Here is a 7,554-nt window from a genome sequence, read left to right as displayed (position 1 = left end):
GGTGATAATGGGCAACCCTGCCTTACACCTCTTCCTAACACTGCCCATCCGGACTCCCCGTTCCCCACCCGCACCTGAGCAGTCCGAGACATGCACAGGCTGTGGACCAGCCTCCTTTCCCTCCAATCTATTCCTATTTTCTGCAATATACTCATTATTTTTTCCCAATTCACTCTATCAAACGTTTTTTCGAAATATATGAAACAGGCAAATACCTCCTGGTTGTGTTCTATATTCCTCTCGATTAATGATCTCTATACTGCAATGGCATCACGCCTACCTCTCCCCTTCCTAAACCCAAACTGGTCATCCCCTAAGAAATCATTTGCCCTACTCTCTATTCTTTTGTTTATGATCCTTAGAACAACTTTAGCTGCGTGAGATATCAAACTTATTGTCCTGTAGTCCTTACATGATGTAGCCTTTAGCTTTTTCGGAATAGGAATTAACGCTGATCTCACAAAGTCTTCCGGCCAGATTCCTTCCTCATAGATACTACGAATGAGCCCATTTAGCCTCTTCCTCCCACATTTTCGTAAATATTTCAATAGTTCTGCGGGAATGTTATCAACCCCCACAGCCTTATTTAGTTTCATCTACCTTAATGCCCTTTCTATCTCATCGGCTAGTATGCCTGGACCTAAGCTATCTTGCTCTATGTCATGTTCTTTTTCAATGTCCAACTTTGTTGGTCGAAGTTCTTATATATATTCCTTCCATCTCTCTTGGGTCTTTCCTGTGTCGACTATTACCTTACCCGCCTTATCTCCAACTGTTACTATAGATCTCCCTTTCTTACTTCCCAATAAAGATTTAACGTTGCTGTACAGTGCACCGATTTCACCCTTCCTCTGCAGACTTTCCATATCCTCACACTGCGTCTTCCACCATGCTTCTTTTGCTTTATTTGTTACCCACCTCAATTTATTGTATAACTCTTTGTACTTCATTTTGCCTAACTCTGTGTATACATTCTTCAATTTTCTCCTCTCATCTATCTTTGCAATCATCTCATCTGTGATCTATGGTTTCCAAGTCCTTTTCGTGTTAACGGTTCCAATAGTGTCTTTTGCAGCTTTCGATAACCCTTTCTTGATACTTTCCCTTTTTTTCGATAGTACTTAGCCCTTTACCATCCTCCATTATTTCCTCTACCGCCTGTTTTTATTCCTTCCTTTTCAATCCATTTCATGCTTCTACATTCCATTTTCTGACTCGCCGCCCACCTAGAACTATTGAAACATTTCCTTGAGAGCACCAAAATGTGCAGCAGATAAGAAATGAGTGTACCATTTCAATGCCTTTATCATGATGCTAAGACTTTCTTTACTACTGTTAGTAAGTTTGGATGTAGAGGGAAACCAATGCACTTTTCCATTTTATAACTACTGACTTTTGTCTCAACATGTGAACTATACCATTTCCATGTATCATGTTCAATGCAATCAAAAGGCTTTAAATAATGTAAATTAAAGGCTTTCGCTGGTCAGTAAATATCGATTCATGTTGAGTGTATAAAAATTAGTATGCCTGATGAATTGTACAAATTCATTCCAGAAAAGTGCACCATGGATAGTTGGATATGTAAGTATTTTGAACAATATCCAATTTAATGCATGGAAAGAGGGAGATGAACGCCAAAGTCAACAGGCTATTACTGTTTCAATATTTATTTAAATTTTACAATGAAGGGAAATCTTCTTCTTTGAAGATGAACTCATGATTAGGGATAATTTTCGGTGGTACTATAGCAGTACTGTGATGCATCCTCCCGGATTTGGTTGGTGTGCATTGCTCGGTAATTTTCCTGTCTCTTTCAGTTTTGCAAATTGTACCAACCACTTCTGATTCTGCACTCTCTAATGGAAGTGGGACGTTTTTGGAAGGCTGACTTTTTGCAAGAGTACCTGTTTGATTGAAGAAAACCTTGTTAAAATCATATAAATAGTTTCGCAAATCATCCTCGGCAAATTACATTTATACCTGGTTGTGAGTTCATTGGGGTGAAATATTAACGTGTTATACTCTTGGGTGCATCAGCCATAACTCTGTGGACGTTCTTACACCACAGAGGCCACATGAAAGCTTTGTGCTTAGAATATCCTAATAGCCTATTTTCATTCTTCTTTTGGGAATAACACTTTTTACAGGGCTACATTTAGAATACATACATTTAAGAAGGCTTATCAGAGGAATGATAAACTTATTTTTGCCATCATAAACTGGTGTTGCTGTGTTCTTCGTAATGTTTAATACCTTGACCAGGGTGTATTCATCCTCAGATTCATCCTTTGAGTGGTAGTTTAAGATGATGTTTTTGTATTCTACCGGTTAGTGTAGTCACAGAAGGAGCAATGATAAATGTCATTGTATCTCCTAGCAAAACCTGACATGGCTATCCTGCCCTTACCCCATCCTCGCGTTAGGTGCCCCCCTTGATCACAGTCTTCAACATCCCGCGGGCGATCGAAACACTTCACCAACCTATTATGCCTCATAAAATTTCTTGTCTCCAACGTAACGTTATGGAATTTGTACAACATATTGAAATTATTGACTTTGCAATTCCACACTGTGTGTGGAATTAAAAAGTCAATAATATTATTTGATTAAGCTTTCCTACCTCAGAGTTTCTACTCTCAATCCCCAATTTGCCTAAAACTTAATCTTTTAGTTTCCTTTCTCCTCATTGCGAACATAGATAAAAATGATTAAAGGTAGACTAATGGGAATAAAATTTCAATACCGAAATGATATAGGTTCCCGTAGCATCTCATTATCCCTCAAGTGAGCCCGATTCACTATGCACCAGGGACCCCTTTCTCAAGTCAATTTTTAAAACCGGCTTTCAAATGCTAGGTTTTATATTGACACACACCTGGGACATTTTTTTATTATTGTCACCAAGGGTGCATCAAATGGACAGGTCACGGCCTAATTCTGTTTCTTAATGTGGAAATGTCCATTAATAATTTAGTGGTATTCATCATTCCAATTGGTCAGTCAATTAAAGGTAAGTTTTGAGTAGCCCTTTCCAACTTTATTCATCGCCTTCTAAAGAGGATTTGTTCCCTGCATAAATTATTTCCTTCTTCAATTCTACATTTCGTACTCTCCTTCATGTTCATGGTTAAAAGAAGGTAAACATTTTCTCGGTCTCTTTCGGAGACACGACTTCCGCCATTTCCCTGACTGGGCTTTCTGCCAAGAGGCCCATTCCCTTTCTCCCTCGACCCAGATTACACAAACATCCATCACTAAGTCTCCTATGATGTAGAGTCGTGATGAGCATGGGATGGAGTTATTACTACAGAAAATTATACGAACCTACTTCGTTAGCCACTGTCATTTTCTCAACGTACTCCATGATTTTTTCATTTGTGTAGTTGTCCATGCGTATCTGAAATCAAGGTATTTAATATATTGTACTAAACAACTAAATTAAATGAGTTGTACAAATAATACTACAAAATGACTCACATTCACAACATTACTTTCAGAACTCGAATGATCCATTACTCTTTGCAAAGCCTGACCGCGTCCGAGCGTTTTGTACGTATATTCATTCATATTTACGTAAATTTCTTACAAAATGTAATCTTAATTTAAAAATTGTACACGCTGCGTAACTTGTATGCCTTGCACAGAGCACGAAGTTGTCAGTTTACCTTCACTTAAAATACTAGCCATTACAACCCAAACAAAACCCACCTAATAATCAAAGAATACAAATCTTCCACCACCTGTTAAAACGCTCATCTCCGTTTTCTTTACAATCCCCGCTCAAAGAGGGAGTTGTTATACAATGAACCTACGACGTGTTTACCTTCTTGGTTGAGAGATGGCGCTAATATCTTCAATTGGGTATTTATTAGATGAGTGAAAGTTTCTGGCGGCACTTGGTGGAAATTCTTCATATTGAAATTAAAATACTTCGCCTTTCCACATAGACCACTTTAATTATGACCTAGGTCGTAATAAAAGTGGTTTATGTGGAAAGGCGAAGTATTTTAAATTTAATTTCAATATTTATTAGATGTTCTTACGAAGCCCCGGTATTAGGAAATGAATTGGGTGACGTTTGCGGTAAAGGAAGTCATCTGCATAGACCTATATGTAAAATATTTATTGAGCGGAGAAACGCATACAAGTTCAACTCTAAAACCGATAATTATAACTTAAAAATTGGACCTTACATAGAAATACATATTTTTACAACAAATCTTTACAGGGAATGGATGGTGAAGGAATGCCAATTTTCGATAGGCAGCACTAAAATCTCACAACGATGCTTCCTTATTTACTGGTACCCGGCTCTGCAGTAAAGAAAAAGAATTTTATATGAACTGTGGCATTGTGCGAGGCAATGGCACTCATGAGAAATGCACATGAAATCTGATCAAGTAGCATTGAGAGGAAAGCTTTCTTTACCATCCTTTACTAACGGAATGACTACTATAACTGCTGCAATCACCATGAAATAATTTAAGACATTGCATCACAATAAAACAAATATTAAGGTAGAATAATCCACTGCCACCCAAGAGGTTATCAGCTTGGCAGCATTTCCCATATTCAATTGGGAAACCCATGTGGGGGAGAGATCCCCAGGAAGCAAATTCAAAACCACCAATAAGTATTGCCAGCATATTGTGCACTGTCTGAATAACGTGAAAGACAGGGTACAAGATAAAATATGTATCAACTGCAAACAAATTAAGCCAATATTATTCAGTGATAACTGAAAGGAATATTTTTCCAAAATCAAGTCACTGAGTGCCACCTAAATAATGAAAAATCAACTGTTTCAGACAGTATTGAGGCTATTAAATAGGACAGCATTTTCCTGTGACCTAATAGTGTTAATGTATGCTTAGCTGCAGTGATGCCTTGGCCAATAGCAGAAAGAAGTTCTTCAGCGGGACAGGTTTTGTATTTTTTGCCATCATTAAAAGAGAATATAATAAGGTATCCTGTAATAAGTTAGATTCAGCTGTAAGGGGTGGTCTACATTGGTCTCAAGGATGAACCTTGAGAATTGCCCACACCACATAGCACCCACATATGCCATTGAGCATATCTCTCTGTTACTCAACATCAACTTTTCTTTGTCGTCAGCTGGTTCTCATGTAATCCAATGAATATGCTCATGAAAAAGAGAGGATAAGCCAGTCATAAGATCACAGCCATCATCCATGCTATTTCTTTGTGTCTGGTTGGAGGGCAAACCATTAAATAATGCAATTTTCAATGCTGTCAGGAAAAAGGTGTGCATTGGGGTTGTGATTATCCCCAGTTTTACCAAGTAATATTGAAAAAATGTTCTACTGCATCTAATTAAGGTTTCTTGTGTTGAGGTGCCAGAATGGCTTAGTTTTCAGTTCAGCCCACAGCAACATTACCACTATAATGGTTATTAACAACCCATCCCGCAAAGGAGGGTGGATTAACGTTTTCTATCTCAGGAACTCCCAAGACCTGATTCTTGCAAGGGCTGATTGCCAATGATACATATGAGGCCTCACATTCCTGGCAGCCGACTCATGGGGTTTTGTATTGGTTATCCCTTTTTCCATTGAAGAGGTCAAAAATACAATCCACTTCCATCGAGATCATGGTGTAGCGAGCCGACCCATGCCCAAAACACCTGCATGAACAAAAGAAAGAGGTGCACGAGGCTTGCAAACAATACCTTCCCATTTCAAAAGGAAAACAATTCTCATATCTCACATGTTCCAACTAATGCATGTACTCTTGCGGCAACATGATTACTGAAAACTTGAGCAGCCAATTTTACATGCATTTTCTGGAATGATGTCGGGGAAGAATGAACCTGTTTGTTTAAAGAGCCTACATAAATGAAACACGATAAGAGTTACTAAATACATCAGACACAGCGTTATTATTACCAATCAGATTATACGAACAACTAAAACTGGTAACCTAAAATATCAATTTTTAAACATGATATTGTAACAAAAGGTTGCAGGGTGAAGTGATTAACTTTTTCCAAACTTATTTAAATCACATGGTTGACTGATAAAAGATAAGCAATGCTCCAGAACAGCTATAATTTGGTGGCCACTGAAAATTATCAATCATACACCCGCAACAAACCATTATTCCCTCTTGATCGCTTCCTATATTTTTGTGATATCTCAGTTTATCTACACAGACATTGTCATTGTTCACTTGAAAGCACTCGATCGAAAAACGGACCACACGGGAGAATAAATACTACACATAAGCTATTTTAAGTAAGGTTGAGTTATAAATATTGCAAATAACAACACTGAATTCTAAGTGTGAATATCAGGATTACACCACGGCACATTGACAACACCGAAACGGCAATTGGCCTGCCAAGTCAACCTTGTGCAAAGCAACTAAAATTTAGAGAAATTCAAACATTTCCTTCGACATCCCGATCAATATCACCAACTGAGCCAACATGTTGCGCATAATACATGCATTACAATGGAATTGTAAAGGTATGGTGCCAATCCAAGCGTACTGCAGGCAGACCCAGTGCTTCACTAATTCAGGCTAGCAGAATCAATTCTTCATTAATCGACTTCCAACCGAGTAAAATATAGTAGCCCAGCACATGAAATAACTTTTGACGATTATTAAAGCTAAAAGTGACTCCATTATTAACTCGGGACATGTTACCGTGATCTCGTTGGGTATGAATCGTATTAGTCAATTTACTTACCTCTCAAAATTACCCTCGAAAAGTAAATTATTTTCCTCCTCCTTAGTCACAGCCAAACACGTAACATCTTCTACGTGCCATTGCTGAATTGTAGAATATTCAACAGGGAAAGATCACAGAAAGCTCAACTTAATTCTCAGCTAGTGAGATTCCGTTGGAAGCGAAATTTCATCCTTTCCTGGGAAGATGCTCCCCTCCCCGCCTCCTCAGTTTTGGAGGAAGGGGTGAGGTCTGTCTGTCTCTGAGTTCTCGCCCCCACTCGTAGATGGCCCTTGAAAAAGGGCCGACCACCGACCGGCCTTCAAAGAACACTTCACAATGCGCCGAACGTCACATTTGAGTAGTACTGCAAGGGGTCGGTGGTGCGGTGACTTGCGCTAACACATTAGCCATGGCAAAAGATCTCAAAAAGATGCTGCAGCTTGTCATGGTGCAAAAAATCACAGGAAGTGTTTTCTAAAAATATCTCTTCTTGGGAGAAGACAGCCAACGAGGTTTGAATTACTAAACTGAACTTGGCCCACGACTCTCAATCGGTTGTGCTGATCTTTAGTAAGGCCAACAAATTACATAAAAAGTACATAAACGTTTTCTGCAAGATTGTAGAATTCATATATCTGTGGAACTCATGAAGCTTGAATTCTCTTATAATTCAATTTTTGGATCACTCTTCAACTTAGCCAGTGGCATACTATTATCATATGACATTAAACGCAGGGAGTTGCAAATTGTCTTATATTTTTAAATAATGATATTGTAATCATAGTGCAACCATTTACTGCTTCAGTCCGTGTAATAAATAAAGTTTATAATTACATTCAGGGAGCTTAAATTTCCTG

At 38.4% G+C, this 7,554-nt stretch overlaps 1 long non-coding RNA gene across 1 annotated transcript; it reads right to left on the bottom strand.

Moving 5' to 3' along the window:
* Positions 1-1,654: 1,654 nt before the first annotated feature.
* Positions 1,655-3,737, bottom strand: LOC139695790 (uncharacterized). Its single transcript, XR_011702392.1, has 3 exons — positions 3,481-3,737; positions 3,328-3,400; positions 1,655-1,907 (listed from the first exon to the last, which is right to left on the bottom strand). It is a non-coding gene; the product is annotated as an uncharacterized lncRNA (long non-coding RNA).
* Positions 3,738-7,554: the final 3,817 nt, after the last annotated feature.

Source organism: Hetaerina americana, unplaced genomic scaffold (assembly GCF_022747635.1).
Source record: "Hetaerina americana unplaced genomic scaffold, ioHetAmer1.1.p SCAF_64, whole genome shotgun sequence".
Lineage (NCBI taxonomy): Eukaryota > Metazoa > Arthropoda > Insecta > Odonata > Calopterygidae > Hetaerina > Hetaerina americana.
The sequence above is the reverse complement of the archived record's forward strand: the minus strand, read 5'-3'. Positions and strand labels throughout refer to the sequence as shown.